This window comes from Cherax quadricarinatus, chromosome 6 (genome assembly GCF_038502225.1).
Source record: "Cherax quadricarinatus isolate ZL_2023a chromosome 6, ASM3850222v1, whole genome shotgun sequence".
Lineage (NCBI taxonomy): Eukaryota > Metazoa > Arthropoda > Malacostraca > Decapoda > Parastacidae > Cherax > Cherax quadricarinatus.
In genome coordinates, this window is record NC_091297.1 from 43,930,064 (window position 1) to 43,948,970 (window position 18,907).

Consider the following 18,907-nt stretch of genomic DNA (forward strand, 5'->3'; position numbering starts at 1 on the left):
ATTGTAGGTTCTGTCACAAACTGCTTCAAAAAACAATCCTGAACTACTTTTAAGAAGTCGTATGATTCTAAATTCCCAGTCAAGAAATTCCAATCAATATGACTAAAGTTAAAGTCTCCTAGAATTACTACATTATTGTGCCTTGTGGCCCTAACAATTTCCTCCCATAGTAGTCTCCCCTGGTCCCTATCTAAATTTGGGGGACGGTATATCACACCTAAAATTAATTTTTCATGCCCCTCTGAAAATTCTATCCACACAGTGGCTTCATCAGTCCGTACGTAGGAGAAACTTGAAGAACAGGAGGAGAATGAGGTAATCAGTCCCTCAACCTTGAGTCGATGTGTTCAGTCCATCAATCTTGAATAGAATGCGGCATATCAGCGGAGAGGCAGCTTATAAACCGTTTGGCAGGAGAGGTGCAGCAGTCATAGGTCGTGTCACATTTGTGGTTCTCTGAACCATTCATCTACAAATCTGTCAGACACTGCAACTTCTTGGGATCTTAATACTTAGGAATTCTTCGCTTGCCTGATTCTTGGGCATGACCTACTTCCACATTGAACAAATGTGACACGACCTATGACTGCTGCACCTCTCCTGCCATATGGTTTATAAGCTGCCTCTCTGCTGATATGCCGCATTCTATTCAAGATTGATGGACTGAACACATCGACTCAAGGTTGAGGGACTAATTACCTCATTCTCCTCCTGTTCTTCAAGTTTCTCCTACGTACGGACTGATGAAGCCACTGTGTGGCGAAACGTTTCCAAAATAAAGATACCCAAGAGTTGCACATGTGTCTAATTTATCAACATGTCGGTTCTCTGAACCATTCATCTACAAAGGGAATACAGTCACAGAAACCCAAGGCAAACGGAAACCAAGCCTGTGCACATACTATGCACTTGGTATCTGCAGACGTGGAAAATCTGGAAAAAACAGATGGGACGTGCAACTATGACCACCCTAGAAAATGCCGTGCCCATATGACAACAGGAAAATGCAAACTCCCTTCCTGTAAGCTTTTTCACCCTGAAATGTGTACCTCTTCAGTACAGGAAAGACTGTGCTATAACTTAAATTGCCAGGCACACCATCTAAAGGGGACAAAAAGATACAAAACATCCAGGCCATGGGAAAACCTGGGTAGCCACAGCCACTCAAGAGGGAGAGGTTTTTTAGTGCCAGGAAGGAAAAAAAACTGGCAGGAAATGGCAGAAATTGTACACCAAATCCAGTCATTCCTGGAGTGGAACCACAGTCGATGGCCTCCACTCCAAACCAACAGATACAGATACTAATGCCGGAAAAAAAATCCCCCCCCCCAGTACCAACAATACCACCAGTCCGATGACATTCTTCTTTGCAAATATACAGGGTCTAAAGCCAGCAACAAACAACAAAATACCTTTCATCCGTGGACTGCTTGCAGAGGCAAAGGCAATGTTCGCGGCTTTCACTGAGACCCACATAAAGGATCACTTAGACAACGAAATATGGATCCCAGGTTACAACCTATACAGATGTGACAGAGTGAACAGGCAAAAGGGGGGGGGGGGGGTTGGCCTGTACATTGCAGAGTCACTTGTTTGCACAGAACTGCTTAATGCCTCAAATGATGTAGTGGAAGTTTTAGCAGTAAAGGTCGAGAACCAAAGCCTAGTCATTGTGGTAGTCTACAAGCCTCCGGATGCAACATCCCAGCAATTCCAGGAACAGCTGTTAAAATTGACCACTGCCTGGAAAATCTTCCAGCTCCTGCACCCAACATCTTGCTCCTGGGGGATTTCAACTTAAGGAACCTAAAATGGAGGAATATAGCAAATAATATTGTTGCAGTAATAACACCAGGAGGCAGCTCTGATGAAAACTCACACTCACACGAGCTTTTAAATCTCTGCACAAAATTCAATTTAAACCAGCAAATAATAGAGCCTACTAGAATGGAGGATACACTAGACCTCATCTTCACTAACAATGATGATCTGATAAGAAATGTCACCATATCAAAAACAATATACTCAGATCACAACATAACTGAGGTTCAAACATGTATGCGCAGAGCCCCAGACCGACAAAATGAGATTAGTCACGAGGGAACATTCACCAAATTCAACTTCAATAACAAAAACATAAAGTGGGACCAAGTAAACCAAGTCCTAACCGATATAAGCTGGGAAGATATACTAAGCAACACAGACCCCAACTTATGCCTAGGACAGATTAATTTGGTGGTACTCGATGTATGCACAAGACTTATTCCTCTAAGAAAAAGGAGGAGTAGATGTAAAATAGAAAGAGACAGGCGCTCTCTTTACAGGCGACGGAAAAGAATAACAGAGCGGCTAAAAGAGGTCAATCTATCTGAAATGCATAGGGAGACACTGGTCAGAGAAATAGCAAACATCGAACTTAAGCTAAAGGAATCTTATAGGAGTCAGGAATCGCGGGAAGAACTAAAAGCCATAAATGAAATCGAAAGAAACCCAAAGTATTTCTTCTCCTATGCCAAATCAAAGTCGAGAACAACGTCCAGTATTGGGCCCTTACTTAAACAAGATGGGTCCTACACAGATGACAGCAAGGAAATGAGTGAGCTACTCAAGTCCCAATATGACTCAGTTTTTAGCAAGCCACTAACCAGACTGAGAGTCGAAGATCAAAATTAATTTTTTATGAGAGAGCCACAGAATTTGGTTAACACAAGCCTATCTGATGTTATCCTGACGCCAAATGACTTCGAACAGGCGATAAATGACATACCCATGCACTCTGCCTCAGGGCCAGACTCGTGGAACTCCGTGTTCATCAAGAACTGCAAGAAGCCCCTATCACGAGCCTTTACCATCCTATCCTCTTTAAGGGGGGCTCCTTGGCGTGGTGAAGAGGCTCTTGGTCTGAGGAATTAGCCCTGTCGGTCTTCTTCCTCAGACCGAACCTAATTACCCCTCATTCTCCTTTCCCCTATCCCATCCTCCCCATCCTCCCCTTTTTCCATTCCTCCTCCTCCTCCTCACCCCTCCCTTTTGCCCTTCCTCTTTTTGGCCTTCGGGATTTCTCCCACAGGTGCGCTAGTTCCTAGGTAGGGGAAAGGACACCGGGGTCCATCCCATTCCATCGAGGTTCTTGGCGGTGGCGTAGTTTGCCGTGGAATCTGGATTGCCTGGGGATGTCCCAATCCCTCTCTGGTATCCCGGAGTAGCTTTGGGTGTCTTTTGGGCGACGGGTGTATCTCTGGAAGCCACCTTTCGGATTCCAGGGGTGGTGGCCGAAGGAGGTATGCTTTGTGGCGGATATCCGGCTGCCCTCTCTTTTGTCCACCGAGGTAGCTCGGCAGATGTGAGGTTGCTATCCCGGATTGCTGGTTTACTGGCATGAAGGGTAGGGTATGGCACGGGTTCCATGCTGCATCTGCGCTACTAGCGGTGTTGAGGTCCTCTTGGGCGCGGAGGGAGATTTCCGGCCCTTTCATTCCTCCTGGGAACTATTCCTCCCCGCTCCCCCCTTTTTTTATTCTTTTTTTTATTTTTCTTTTCTTCTTTCTTTTTTTTTCTTAAAAACAAAAAGCAAAGGAGTAACCTAACCATGGCAGCCGTAGTCCATGAAACCACTACCCCTGGGCCCCTTCTTGATACCGCTCCCCATTCTGACCCTGCCTTGTGTTTAGACCACTCTTCGGACACTCCTGATGCCCCTGTACCTCTTGCTGGTGCTGTTTCCTCACCCGCTTCAGGTACCGGGGCTTCGACTGACTCCTTCGATTTGTCTGAACTCCGCTCTCCTTTGACTATGCTTCCGGCTTCTCCCTCTACGGTACGGCAATTTTCGAATCGCCCGCCCATTTCATGCCGGACCAACTCCGGTCCTACTCCTAAACGCCAACGTCAATCTCCTGATGATGCTCCTTCGTTACCTTCCCATTCTACTCGGAAAAGACCGACACGTCAAGCACTCCCTCTCCACGCTCAGTTTCGGACCACACAATGGACTAAATTCTTTACTTTAAGACCAACTTCTTCTTCTGCCTACCTTTCTGACCATAGTATTGGCAAAGCGCTCCTGCGTCATGTTGGCAGAGATATTTCATTTCACGCTCTCAAGAGCGGTACACGCATCGTCACTGTCCAGAATGCTACCCAAGCTCATGATCTTTCTCTCCTTTCGAATATCGATACTACTCCTATCACTATTGAAAAACATCTTTCTCTCAATTCTTGTAGTGGTACTGTCATTCTGCCCCATACCATAGTCCAACAGAATTTCCAGTCATGTGGCAATGACATTTTTGAACAGCTGGAACTCCAGGATCTCCCAATCCTCAAAGTAGACACTTATGTCCTTCCTGCCCGGGGGCGGAGACGTTACCCTTGCAATGTGGCTCGTTTAACTTTTGACAGCCGAGAACTCCCGTCCTCTGTATATGTCGCGGGACATCGGTTACAAGTTCGAAAGGTGATACCTACACCGCAACAATGTAGAAATTGCTGGCGTTTTGGTCACCCAGCGAAATATTGCAGATCTATGGCCGAATGCCCAGTCTGTGGTGCTGACGACCATTCTAATACATCTTGCAGTCAACCTCCATCTTGCCTTAATTGTAATGAAGCTCACCCTTCGTACTCCCGCCGTTGCCAGGTCTACTTAAATGAACGTGAAATCCGTTGCCTCAAAGAAGCAGAAGGTCTCCCTTATGCTATGGCAGTTACTCATCTCCGCCTCCAAGGGAGACTACCCCGTGTTTCTTATTCTCGTGTTTCCAAACATCCCCCCACTTCTGGGGTCCCATCTTCTGCAGCCTCCTCTGTTGTTACCCCTCCCATAGCCACTATGGCATCTAATCCTTTTGCTGTCCTTGGCTCTGACGTCCCGACTACAACTCAGTCTGTTCTCACATCTTCGCGTCCTTCCTCACAAGCCCCAGTATCGACAAGACCTCGTACGACACCTAATACCAATCGCCCCTCTACTCAGAAGTCCAAAAAATCCACATTGCTCAAATCTTCTTTGCCCCTTCCTTCCCTTCTTCCAACTCCACACTTTACCTTTCCAGTCTCTGTACCTAGTTCTTCCCCTCTCTCTGGCTCTATTACAAGTGTGGAGATTCACCCTCCTCCTCGTACTATGCCTTCCACCCCCGTCCCCTCCCAAGTTTCTCCCTCTTCTGCCACCTCCCAGGTTTCTGCCTCTTCTGTCCCCCCCCACACTTCATCTCCAGTCCCTTACACTTTTCCCTCCCCCTCTACTTTGGTACAGTCCATTACTGTCCCAATCTTTACTCACCCTCCTCCTCCTATCTCCAATATGGTCTCCCATACATCTTTGAATTCTGAAACACTTGAAGCCATTTCAGAATATATTGCAGAGACTAAACCTTCAATGGACACTGATTCACTTCCTGTTCCTTCTCTTCCCTCTCCTCCATCTTCACAACCCCATTCTTCGCAACGCTCCGTTCCTTCGCTACTTGAACATCTTCCAATGCCACCACACATTGACTTTTCTAACCCCTCTAGTCCGTAGGTGCCTTTACCTACAGATACCTGATATTTTCTTCATCGCCAATCATGGCCTATTTACAGTGGAATATCCACGGACTCAGGGGTAATCGGGGTGAGCTTCAGATGTTGCTTTCCAGGTTTTCCCCTGTTGGTGCTTGCTTACAAGAACCAAAATTACACTCGGCTGTTTTCCAACCTATCTCAGGCTATAATTTATTGTATTCTTCGGATCCTTTCTCAGATGGGACCTTTAATGAAAGTGCCCTTCTTCTACGCAATGATATTCCGTACTGTCAACTATTTGTCCATACCTCGCTGCATTACACTGCAGCCCGTATCCACTTGAATAAGTGGTTTACAATATGTTCTTTATATCTCTCTCCTTCTCGAGCATTTTCTATCCCAGACTTTGCCTTTCTTGTTTCATCCTTACCACCACCACTTCTGTTACTTGGTGATTTTAATGCCCACCATTTCCTCTGGGGGGGGGTCTCATTGTGACTCACGTGGCATTCAGTTGGAGGCTTTTCTCGCCTCTCACCCCCTCCATGTTTTAAATACGGGTACTCCCACCCATTTTGATCCTCGTACTCATACTCTCTCTTGCATCGATCTATCAGTCTGCTGTTCCTCCACTGCACTAGACTTCACCTGGTCTGTTTTACCAGACTTACATGACAGCGATCATTTTCCGATCATTCTTACTTCTCCCTATTCACCACCTTTCCGTAGCCCTCGCTGGCAATTTGATCGGGCAAATTGGGATCTTTACTCACACCTCACTGCTTTTAGTGAGGTTCCTTCTTCATCCTCCATTGATGAGCTCCTACACATCTTCTCGACATCAGTTTATACCGCAGCTTCTCATTCTATACCCCAAACCTCAGGCAGGCATTCTCAGAAGTGCGTGCCTTGGTGGTCTCCTGCTTGTGCTCGTGCAGTACGTTTGAAACGTGCTGCATGGGGCAGGTACCGGTACAATAGAACCGCTGAGAGACTTGTTGATTTTAAGCAGAAGCGTGCGATCGCTCGCCGTGTCATCCGTGAAGCTAAACGCACTTGTTGGCGAGACTATGTTTCCACCATCACCTCTGCTTCTTCTATGAGTGCAGTCTGGAAAAAAGTGAGGAAATTGAGTGGTAAATACTCTCCTGACCCGGCTCCTGTTCTACGGGTCACTGGTGTTGATGTAGCAAACCCTCTCGACGTTGCCATTGAACTTGGCACACATCTGGTCCGTATTTCCCGAGGGCTCCATCTATGCCCCTCGTTTCTTTCCTCAAAGTCTGCCAGAGAGTTAGTACCCTTGGACTTTTCTTCTCTCAGAGAAGAACAGTATAATGTGCCTTTTACACTTCAAGAACTGGAGGCAACGCTCTCAGCTTGCCGATCATCGGCAGCTGGGCCTGACGACATTCATATTCGTATGTTACAACATTTACATCGGTCAGCCCTTGTAGTCCTCTTACACCTCTTCAATCTTATTTGGGCACAAGGAGTTCTTCCCCAGCTGTGGAAATCTGCCATTGTTCTCCCTTTCCGCAAACCGGGTACTACAGGACATGATGCCTCCCACTATCGCCCCATCGCTCTTACTAGTGCAGTTTGCAAAGTGATGGAACGCCTCGTAAATCGACGTTTAATGTGGTATTTAGAGACTCACAACAGTCTCTCCGCTAGTCAATATGGCTTTCGTAAGGGTCGTTCTACCATAGACCCCTTACTACACTTGGATACGTATGTTCGTAATGCCTTTGCGAATAATCACTCAGTTATTGCCATATTTTTTGACCTTGAGAAGGCATATGACACAACTTGGAGGTATAATATTTTGGCCCAGGCCCATTCCTTAGGCCTCCGAGGCAATCTACCATCCTTCCTTAAGAACTTTTTAACTGACAGACATTTCCGTGTTCGAGTCAATAATGTTCTTTCCCCGGACTTCGTGCAAGCTGAAGGTGTCCCTCAGGGATGTGTTCTAAGCACAACACTTTTTCTCCTTGCTATAAATGATTTGGCCTCTGTTCTTCCACCCAATATTTGGTCATCACTCTATGTTGATGACTTCGCTATTGCTTGTGCAGGCGCTGTCTGTCATGTTATTGCAGTTTCTCTCCAGCATGCGGTCGACCGTGTTTCCACTTGGGCCCCCACGCATGGGTTTAAATTTTCAAGTACCAAAACTCACCAAATTACTTTCACTAGACGCTCTGTTATCTCCGATCATCCTTTGTATCTCTATGGCTCCCGTATCCCCGAACGTGATACAGTCAGGTTTCTAGGCCTTCTCTTTGACCGTCGGTTATCCTGGAAACCTCACATTACCTCTCTGAAGGCAACTTGTCACAGCCGGCTAAACCTTCTTAAAACCCTTGCTCATCTTTCCTGGGGAGCTGATCGTCGAACTCTGCTTCGCCTACATTCAGCCCTCGTTTTATCGAAACTCGATTATGGTGACCAGATTTATTCTGCGGCCTCTCCTGCTACTCTCTCTAGCCTTAACTCTATCCATCACCAAGGATTACGTTTGTGCCTTGGTGCTTTTCGCTCTTCCCCTGTTGAGAGCCTCTATACAGAAGCAAATGTTCCATCCTTGTCTGATCGCCGTGATGCCCATTGCCTTCGCTACTATGTACGCTCTCACGATCTACACAATCCTTCCATTTATAGAATGGTCACCGATATTAGTAGACATTCTTTATTCGTTCGCCGCCCCTGTTTGCTCCATCCCTTTTCTCTTCGCCTACATTCACTCTTGTCTTCCCTTCAGTTACCACCTTTATATGTTCATGTAGCATCTCACTTTTCCCTACCCCCCTGGGAAGTTCCAGCTGTTCGGGTCTGTTCTTTCTCACTCCCTTGCTTGAAAGCTCAACTGCCTACGGTGGCTTCCCGCTCTCTTTTTCTTGATCACTTCCACTCCCATTCTCATGCCACCGCTGTGTACACAGATGGCTCTAAGTCTTCAGACGGCGTCGGATTCACAGCAGTGTTTCCGGACAGCGTCGTGCGGGGGCATTTACTATCTTCAGCTAGCATTTTTACTGCTGAACTGTATGCCATTCTTGCAGCACTTATTCGTATCGCATCGATGCCTGTGTCATCATTTGTAGTAGTCTCAGACTCCCTTAGTGCTCTACAGGCTATACGAGAATTTGATACATCTCATCCCCTAGTTCTCTGTATCCAACTTTGGCTACGCCGTATCTCTACCAAACATAAAGATATTGTTTTATGTTGGGTCCCTGGTCATGTCGACGTACAGGGCAATGAACAGGCAGACACTGCTGCGCGGTCAGCAGTACATGACCTACCAATTTCCTATCGAGGTGTTCCATTTCTGGACTATTTTGCTGCAATAGCTACCCACCTTCGCACCCGTTGGCAACAACGTTGGTCAACTCTGCTCGGTAACAAACTTCATTCTATTAAACCGAGCATAGGTTACTGGCCGTCTTCTTGTCATCAGTGTCGAGGTTGGGAGACCACTCTCTCCCGCCTTCGCATTGGCCACACTCGTCTTACTCATGGGTATCTCATGGAGAGGCACCCTGTTCCTCTCTGTGAGCAGTGTCAAGTTCCAGTATCGATTAGCCACATTCTGTTAGACTGCCCTCTCTATCAACGAGCACGCAGAATTTACCTCCAACGTCGTCTTCGTTCTACTACTCTCTCTTTACCTTCCCTTCTTGCTGATGGACCCTCCTTTAATCCTGACTCTCTCATTGACTTCTTGACAACGACTGATTTACTCCACAAACTCTGATGATACTTTTCGCACTCCCCTCAGCCCTTTCTAGTTCAGTCTCTTGCTGCCCTTTACCCTTTCACCACCCACTGCCCCGCTGTTATCCGTAACCTATTACTCATCCATCTCCCTTTTGCCACCTGATGCCCTCGCTTCCTTCCTGCCCTGCAGCGCTGTATAGTCCTTGTGGCTTAGCGCTTCTTTTTTGATTATAATAATAATAATAATTTACCATCCTATGGAGAGGGAGCATGGACACGGGGGTCGTCCCACAGTTACTAAAAACAACAGACATAGCCCCACTCCACAAAGGGGGCAGGAAAAGTCGGTCGATGGATCTATAATTTCCTCACTAACAGAACACAGAGAGTAGTAGTCAACAGAGTAAAGTCCGAGGCAGGCACGGTGAAAAGCTCTGTTCCACAAGGCACAGTACTCGCTCCCATCTTGTTCCTCATCCTCATATCGGACATAGACAAGGATGTCAGCCACAGCACCGTGTCTTCCTTTGCAGATGACACCCGAATCTGCATGACAGTGTCTTCCATTTGTGACACTGCAAAGCTCTAGGCGGACATCAACCAAATCTTTCAGTGGGCTGCAGAAAACAATATGAAGTTCAACGATGAGAAATTTCAATTACTCAGATATGGTAAACATGAGGAAATTAAATCTTCATCAGAGTACAAAACAAATTCTGGCCACAAAATAGAGCGAAACACCAACGTCAAAGACCTGGGAGTGATCATGTCGGAGGATCTCGCCTTCAAGGACCATAACATTGTATCAATCGCATCTGCTAGAAAAATGACAGGATGGATAATGAGAACCTTCAAAACTAGGGAGGCCAAGCCCATGATGACACTCTTCAGGTCACTTGTTCTATCTAGGCTGGAATATTGCTGCACACTAACAGCACCTTTCAAGGCAGGTGAAATTGCCGACCTAGAAAATGTACAGAGAACTTTCACGGCGCGCATAACGGAGATAAAACACCTCAATTATTGGGAGCACTTGAGGTTCCTAAACCTGTATTCCCTGGAACGCAGGAGGGAGAGATACATGTTTATATACACCTGGAAAATCCTAGAGGGACTAGTACCGAACTTGCACACGAAAATCACTCACTACGAAAGCAAAAGACTTGGCAGACGATGCACCATCCCCCCAATGAAAAGCAGGGGTGTCACTAGCACGTTAAGAGACCATACAATAAGTGTCAGGGGCCCAAGACTGTTCAGCTGCCTCCCAGCATGCATAAGGGGGATTACCAACAGACCCCTGGCAGTCTTCAAGCTGGCACTGGACAAGCACCTAAAGTCAGTTCCGGATCAGCCGGGCTGTGGCTCGTACGTTGGTTTGCGTGCAGCCAGCAGTAACAGCCTGGTTGATCAGGCTCTGATCCACCAGGAGGCCTGGTCACAGACCGGGCCGCGGGGGCGTTGACCCCCGGAACTCTCTCCAGGTAAACTCCAGGTAAACAGCACCATGTCTTCCTTTGCAGTTGACACCCGAATCTGCATGACAGTGTCTTCCATTGCAGACACTGCAAGGCTCCAGGCGGACATCAACCAAATCTTTCAGTGGACTGCAGAAAACAATATGAAGTTCAACGATGAAAAATTTCAATTACTCAGATATGGTAAACACAAGGAAATTAAATCTTCATCAGAGTACAAAACAAATTCTGGCGACAAAATAGAACGAAACACCAACGTCAAAGACCTGGGAGTGATCATGTCGGAGGATCTCACCTTCAAGGACCATAACATTGTATCGATCGCATCTGCTAGAAAAATGACAGGATGGATAATGAGAACCTTCAAAACGAGGGATGCCAAGCCCGTGATGACACTCTTCAGGTCACTTGTTCTATCTAGGCTGGAATATTGCTGCACACTAACAGCACCTTTCAAGGCAGGTGAAATTGCTGACCTAGAAAATGTACAGAGAACCTTCACGGCGTGCATAATGGAGATAAAACACCTCAATTACTGGGAGCGCTTGAGGTTCCTGAACCTATATTCCCTGGAACGCAGGCGGGAGAGATACATGATTATATACACCTGGAAAATCCTAGAGGTACTAGTACCGAACTTGCACACGAAAATCACTCACTACGAAAGCAAAAGACTTGGCAGACGATGCAACATTCCCCCAATGAAAAGCAGGGGTGTCACTAGCACGTTAAGAGACCATACAATAAGTGTCAGGGGCCCGAGACTGTTCAATTGCCTCCCAGCATACATAAGGGGGATTACCAACAGACCCCTGGCAGTCTTCAAGCTGGCACTGGACAAGCACCTAAAGTCGGTTCCTGATCAGCCGGACTGTGGCTCGTACGTTGGTTTGCGTGCAGCCAGCAGTAACAGCCTGGTTGATCAGGCTCTGATCCACCAAGAGGCCTGGTCACAGACCGGGGCGCGGGGGCGTTGACCCCCGGAACTCTCTCCAGGTAAACTCCAAGTAAACAGGGTATAGTGTAAACTCCTGCATTGACTGTTCGTGGTGCTTGGATTTTGTCCTGGTTAGATCCTTTATTGAAGTGCTAGAAGCGATGGCGACTCTGGTGTTAGCTTGTGAAAGTACTTTTGAGACGTTCAGTGCAACCTGGCTGTTGGGAAGAATTATAACTTTGTTGGGAGTGGTGTTGATACGTGGAGAATTAATGATCTGAAGAGCTCTTTTCTTGCAGTCTTTGATGAAAAAAGAAGGAAAATGTAACTCAGTGAATGTTTGGTGAATGTATGTACATTCTTCGTCAAGAAACTCAGGACTACAAATTCGGTATGCTCTTAGGAAAAACCCGATGATGATGCCTCTTTTGGTCTTGGTATCTTGACTGTGTACAACACGAAGACTATTAGCTTTGAGTAGGAGAGAAAGGTATTCTCTGTATGCTATGTCCATAGTGTGTTGCAGTGTCAGACAAGATGGTATAAACCTTGGTAATAAATACCGACAAATTGGTTTAGAAAGACACGTAAGCAAACACTATAACATATTTATTAGAAAACGTTTCGGTCCTGGGACCTTGATCACTTCTAACATACATGTGTATATATAATGTTCGCCAAGACCATAGTCCTGGCACGGGTCCCAATCTTGCGATGACCCGTCTCTGGCTCCCGATGGAGAAAGGTTTCCACAATGATGCGACGCATGCCGCTCAAGCGCCCCTATGGTCAGTTCAACTGGTGCATCTCATAAGCGACACCATATGTAACTATGGACATTAGCGAGGAGGAGGATATGTCATTATTACAGGCAACAGCTTGTCTGGTTCGTTGACCCCATGGTACACTAGTGTGGCCGCAGTCATCTCTGGGTCCTCTTCGGGAGGGAATATCACCCAGTAGCTTCGCACTCTAGAAGATAGTGTGTTAGGGGCCGCTGGACAACGTGCTGACAGTACTGGCACATCTCCTCCTCTGCCTTGTCTACCATCCTCTTGGCTGTGGGAAAGCCCAAACGAAGCCGATGGATGGCGGTACACTGCGCTCTGGACCAGCTTCTATCATATGGAGGGGGTTCTCCCTGAGTCGCTGCTCGGTACCACTGTTGAGATGGGGTATCACCTAAGACCTCCCCCATAAGTTTCGTGGCTCTGGCAGCCACCAGTTTGGTCTGTCGTAGGCTGATTGGGACAGTAATCCCAACATGTGGATAGTCTGTTGCTGCCTTGGCTGCATCATCTGCCGCCTCATTTCCCCGGATGCCAGCATGGCTGGGGATCCAGTTCAATGTCGATCTATTACCCTGAACTTCTAAGGCTGTCATTATGCTCAGGATCGATGTGATGAGGTGGACATTATCCTGTGGTTGAGGATGGGAGAGGGCATTGATTGCAGAGGTGGAATCAACATGTATGACAGGTCGGAGTCGATGTCGTAGGGCATGTGACAATGCCTGCTGAATCGCCACCAGCTCAGCTTGAAGGATCATGCAGTGGTCAGGGAGTCGCCAGCCTTGTGTGTGACCATTGTGGTACAGTCCAGCTGCTGCTCTCTTCCTGTCAGGGTCGACAGAACCATCTGTGAAATACACTGCACATGTGCCTCCCTCTCCCTCCCTCTAACATACAGAGGTAGAAAGACATTATATATATAGGCGGAGTGAGAGTGAGATGTGACGCACGTGACCTGAGGAATGTCATAAGAATGGAGGAACACTGTAGAAGGCCTACTGGCCCATGCGAGGCAGGTCCTTATCAAAGCAACCTCTACCTATGATGAGGACGGGTAGACGATGAAATCATGTGACTCCTGTGTTGTTGGGTTGGTGCTGCTTAAGTATCATGTATGCCAATGTTTTTGAAATTTTGTAGTTTCCAGTGTTGCGTTCTATAGTGTCGGTGACGGCGATTAGTGAGGCTTCTAGGCACCGTCGGCGTCTGAGGTCTGGTTCAGTGAGAACGAGTTGTGCCTCGTTCCAGTTCATCAAATGCCCCGTGGAGTCTCTGTGGAGGACACAGGCGTACCTTACATCGTCTCTGTTAGAGGCATTTCGATGTTCATTCAGGCGGACTGCAAGATCTCTGCTCCAGACTGAGAGACTGACCACATCAAAACTTTAAGGGTGATGGACTGATTACTTCGTCTTCAAGTCTCTTCTGCTTCTATCAACTCTTCTGTACTCGACTGAAGAAGCCTACTGTGTAGGCGAAACGTTTCAAAATAAAGATACCTAACTGTTGCATATGTGTCTTACCTAACAACCTGTCGGTATTTTATACCATTTTAATGTTCAACTGTCATGGAGTAACTCTGGGTAATGATAATTTCAGAAATTGTGTAAAAACAAAGATGAATAGGAAAAATGTGCAGAAGAAAAAACATATGATGGAATTTTATGCTAACAGTCGAAGTGCAAGAAATAAAATTAATGAACTACGTTTGGTAGCATGTGCTGGGAACTTTGATATCATTGCATTAACTGAAACGTGGTATGATTTAAAGAGTCGGGATATGACTGCTGAGTGTAATATTCAGAGATTTAAGTTGTTCAGTGTGGATAGATGTAATGGGAAGGGGGGAGGAGTTGCATTGTATATTCGAGAAAATATTAATTGTTGCATAAAAACAGGTATAAAAATAGATGGAGCAGTAACAGTCTGTTTGGGTAGAGTTCGTGGAGGGTCAAGAAAAACTAATTCTAGGTGTAATATACCGACCTCCAGGCTTGGATCACGATAGAGGGAGACTTCTTTGGGACGAAATTGTTAGGGCTTCTGGACACAGTAACATAGTCATAGTAGGGGACTTTAACTTTAGTCAAATTGACTGGAATTCTTTGACAGGTAATCTAGAGTCCAGTGACTTTATGGAAACAGTTCAGGACTGTTTTCTGAAACAGAGCGTAACTGAGCCTACAAGGGGTAATAATTTGCTAGACCTAGTCTTGTCAAATAAGGAAACACTCGTGAATAATCTGGAGATCACTGAAGAGCTTGGCGCAAGTGATCACAAATCCATCACTTTTAGCATTAATTGGGAATGCAAGAATAATGATAATACAGTAAAAATCCCTGATTTTCGTACTGCCGATTATAATGGACTTAGGGAACATCTGTCTAATCTTGATTGGGGTTATCTAGCTAATGATTTTATTGACGATAATCATACTTATGAATATGAAGGGATCTGCTTTTATGATTGTTTTCTTAATAATGTACACAGTGCCCAGAGTATATACATTCCCCAGAGAGAAATTAGGTCTAATAATAACGATCCCAAATGGGTTAACAGGAGGCTAAAGCATCTATTAGGGGAGAAAAGGGGAATTTATAGCTGCATCAGAAGAGGAGAGGTTAACCTTACTGACCAATATGTTCAGCTTAAAAGAGAAGTAAAAAAGGCAATTAGAAAGGCTAAACGTGACTATGAAATTAGAGTTGCTAATGAAATCAAAGACTAATCCAAACGGGGTTCTTTCAAGTGTATAGGACGAAGGTGAAGGAAAAGTAGGACCTCTGAAAACTGGGAATGGACAGCTGACGGATAATGAACTGGAAATGTGTTCCTTATTTTATGACTTTTTTTTGTCAGTTTTTACACAGGAAGATGTAAATGAGATTCCAGTAGTTAACAATTATTTAGTTCCTGATGAGTTTAAGTTAACTAATATTACTGTCACGAGGGACATAATTATTAAACAGATAGACAAACTGAAACAAAATAAGTCCTCGGGACCCGATGAGTTGTTTTCCAGGGTACTTAAGGAATGCAAGATGGAGCTTAGTCAGCCATTAACGAGTGTATTCAATGCGTCCATCCTTACCGGTGTTGTGCCAGAGTTGTGGAAGATGGCTAATGTGATTCCTATATTCAAATCAGGGGATAAGTCCACTCCTTCAAATTACCGTCCAATAAGCCTGACATCTATAGTGGGCAAGTTATTAGAATCAATTATAGCTGACATTATCAGAAGTCACCTTGAAGAGCATAACTTGATAAATGAATCTCAGCATGGATTCACGAGAGGCCGTTCCTGCCTGACAAACTTACTGACGTTCTTCAATAGAACATTTGAGGCAGTTGACAGAGATAAGGAATATGATATTGTTTATTTGGATTTTAGTAAAGCCTTCGATAGAGTACCTCACAAGAGACTCTTAAGAAAAGTGGCAGCTCATGGTATAGGAGGTAAAGTTCTAGCATGGATTGAGGCATGGCTTACCAATAGAAAGCAGAGAGTTACCATTAATGGAGTGAAATCTGAATGGGGATTAGTCACTAGTGGCGTTCCACAAGGATCAGTTTTAGGCCCTCTCTTGTTCATAATTTACATTAATGACCTTGATGAAGGGATTACAAGTGACATGAGTAAATTTGCTGATGATACAAAGATAGGCCGTATAATTCACTCTGAGGAGGATATCAATGAACTCCAGGACGATTTGGACAAATTAATGTCTTGGTCTGAAAAATGGCAGATGAAGTTCAATGTGGATAAGTGTAAGGTACTTGCCCTTGGTAATGAAAATAACCCTCGAAGCTATAATCTAGGTGAAGTAGAGCTTGATCATACAGAATGTGAAAAAGACTTGGGAGTCATGGTAAGCAGAAATCTAAAGCCAAGACAGCAGTGCCTTAGTGTGCGCAACAAGGCCAACAGATTACTTGGATTTATCTCAAGAAGTATAAGTAACAGAAGTCCAAAAGTTATTTTACAGCTCTATACATCACTAGTGAGGCCTCATTTGGATTATGCTGCTCAGTTTTTGTCCCCTTACTACAGGATGGATATAGACTCATTAGAGAACATACAGAGAAGAATGACTAAAATGATTTACTGTGTAAGGAACCTCCCATATGAAGATAGACTCAAAGGCTTAAATCTCCACTCTCTGGAGAGGCGTAGAATGAGGGGAGATATCATTGAAGTGTATAAGTGGATGACGGGCATAAACAAGGGAGATATTAATAAAGTACTGAGGGTGTCGAACCAGGTAAGAACCAGGAATAATGGATTTAAGTTGGATAAATTTAGATTTAGAAAGGACATAGGTAAGTACTGGTTTTCTAACAGAGTTGTAAATGCGTGGAACAGTCTTCCCAGTGGGGTGATAGAGGCTAGGACCTTTGGTAGCTTTAAGAAGAGACTGGACAAATATATGAGTGGGAGGGGCTGGGTTTGATTGGTGTCATTGGGTACGGGAGTTATTTCCAGGGAAGCTTTAGGTAGTAGTCATTTTGATAAGGACCTGCCTCGCATGGGCCAGTAGGCCTTCTGCAGTGTTCCTCCATTCTTATGTTGTCTTCCCATTGAGCACTGGTGCCATTGATATGGAGGTCAGCTATTTCATTGTAGTGGAAAACGTCTCATGTCTGGTTCACGTCTGGCAGCAGGTCTGGTACTTGAGTGCCGGTCCCTCTTTTGCCATATTTAGTCCATTTCGTTGTCGTCACCGTCAGTTTTTATGTCACTATAGGTTCCTTGCATGTTGTTGCAGCAGTACTTGCAATTTGGCCATCACTGGAGTTCGGATAGGCCCAGGGGACGGCAAGATATAGGAGCAGCCTTGTTGCTGCTTCCTGCGGCTGCAGCAAGTCATTCTAATACGTCTTGCAGATGAACTCCCTCTTGCCTTAATTGACATGAGGCTAATCCTTTGTACTCTCGCCATTGTCAGGTCAACTTAAATGAGCAGGAAATTCGTTGCCTCAAAGAGGCAGAAGGTCTCCCTTATGCTATGGCAGTTTCTCATCTCTGCCTCCAAGGGAGACTACCCTGTGTTTCTTATTCTCGTGTTTCAAAACATCCCCCCACTTCTGGGGTCCCATCTTCTGCAGCCTCCTCTACAGTTGCCAGTCCCATAGTCACTCCTGTATCTAATTCTTTTGCTGTCCTGGGCTCAGACGTCCCTACTTCAACACCTCAGTCTGTCCTCACTTCTTCGTGTTCTCCCTTACAAACCCTGGTATCGACAAGACCTGGTACGACACCTCTTCCCAATCGTCCCTCTACTTCTCAGAGGTCCAAAAAATCTCCTTTAACCCCTCCTTCCCTTCATCCAACTCCACATTTTACCTTCCCAGTCTCTGTACCTAGGTCTTCCCCTTTCACTGGTTCCGTTACAAGCGTGGAGGTTAATCCTCCTCCTCATACTGTGCCTTCTTCCCCTGTCCCCTCTGAAGTTTCTTCCTCTTCTGCCACCTCCCAGGTTTCTGCCTCTTTTGTCCCCTCCCACACTCCTCCAGTTCCCTCCACCCTTTCGCCCCCCCTCCCTTACCATGGTACAGTCCATTACAGTTCCGATCTTTACCCAAATTCCTTATCCTTCCATCTCCAATATTGTCTCCCATACGACGTCTCTGATCTCCAAAACACTTGAACCAATCTCTAAATATATTGCAGAGACCAAACTATCAATGGACACTGATCCACTCTCTGTTCCTTCTCTTTCCTCTTCTCCATCTGCGCAACTCCTTTCTTCACAGCGCACCATTCCGTCACTGCTTGAAAGTTTTCCTTTGCCACCACATGTGGACTTTTCTAACCCCTCTAGTCCATAGGTACCCTTACCTGCGGACTTCAGGTATCTTTATCGTTGCCAATCATGGCCTATTTACAGTGGAATATACGTGGCCTCAGGGGTAATCGGGGTGAGCTTCAGATGTTGCTCTCCCAGTTTTCCCCTGTTGGCGTTTGCTTACAAGAACCAAAATTACACTCTGCTGTTATCTATCCAATCTCAGGCTATAATTTATTGCATTCTTCAGATCCTTTTCCTGGTGGGGCCTTTAATGAAAGTGCCTTTCTTCTACACACTGATATTCCCTACCATCAGCTATTTGTTCGTTCTTCCCTGCATTACACAGCAGCCCATATTCACTTGCATAGGTGGCATACACTCTGTTCTTTGTATCTCTCTCCTTCTCTGGCATTATCTATCCCGGATATTGCCATGTTACTTGGCGATTTTAATGCCCATCATTTCCTCTGGGGGGTCTCACTATGATTCCCGTGGCATTCAGTTAGAGGCTTTTCTTGCTACCCACCCCCTCCATATATTAAATACAGGTACTCACACCCATTTTGATCCTCGGACTCATACTCTCTCTTGCATCGATCTCTCAATCTGCTCTTCCTCAGCTGCATTAGACTTTACTTGGTCTGTTCTCCCGGATTTACGTGACAGCAATCATTTCCCAA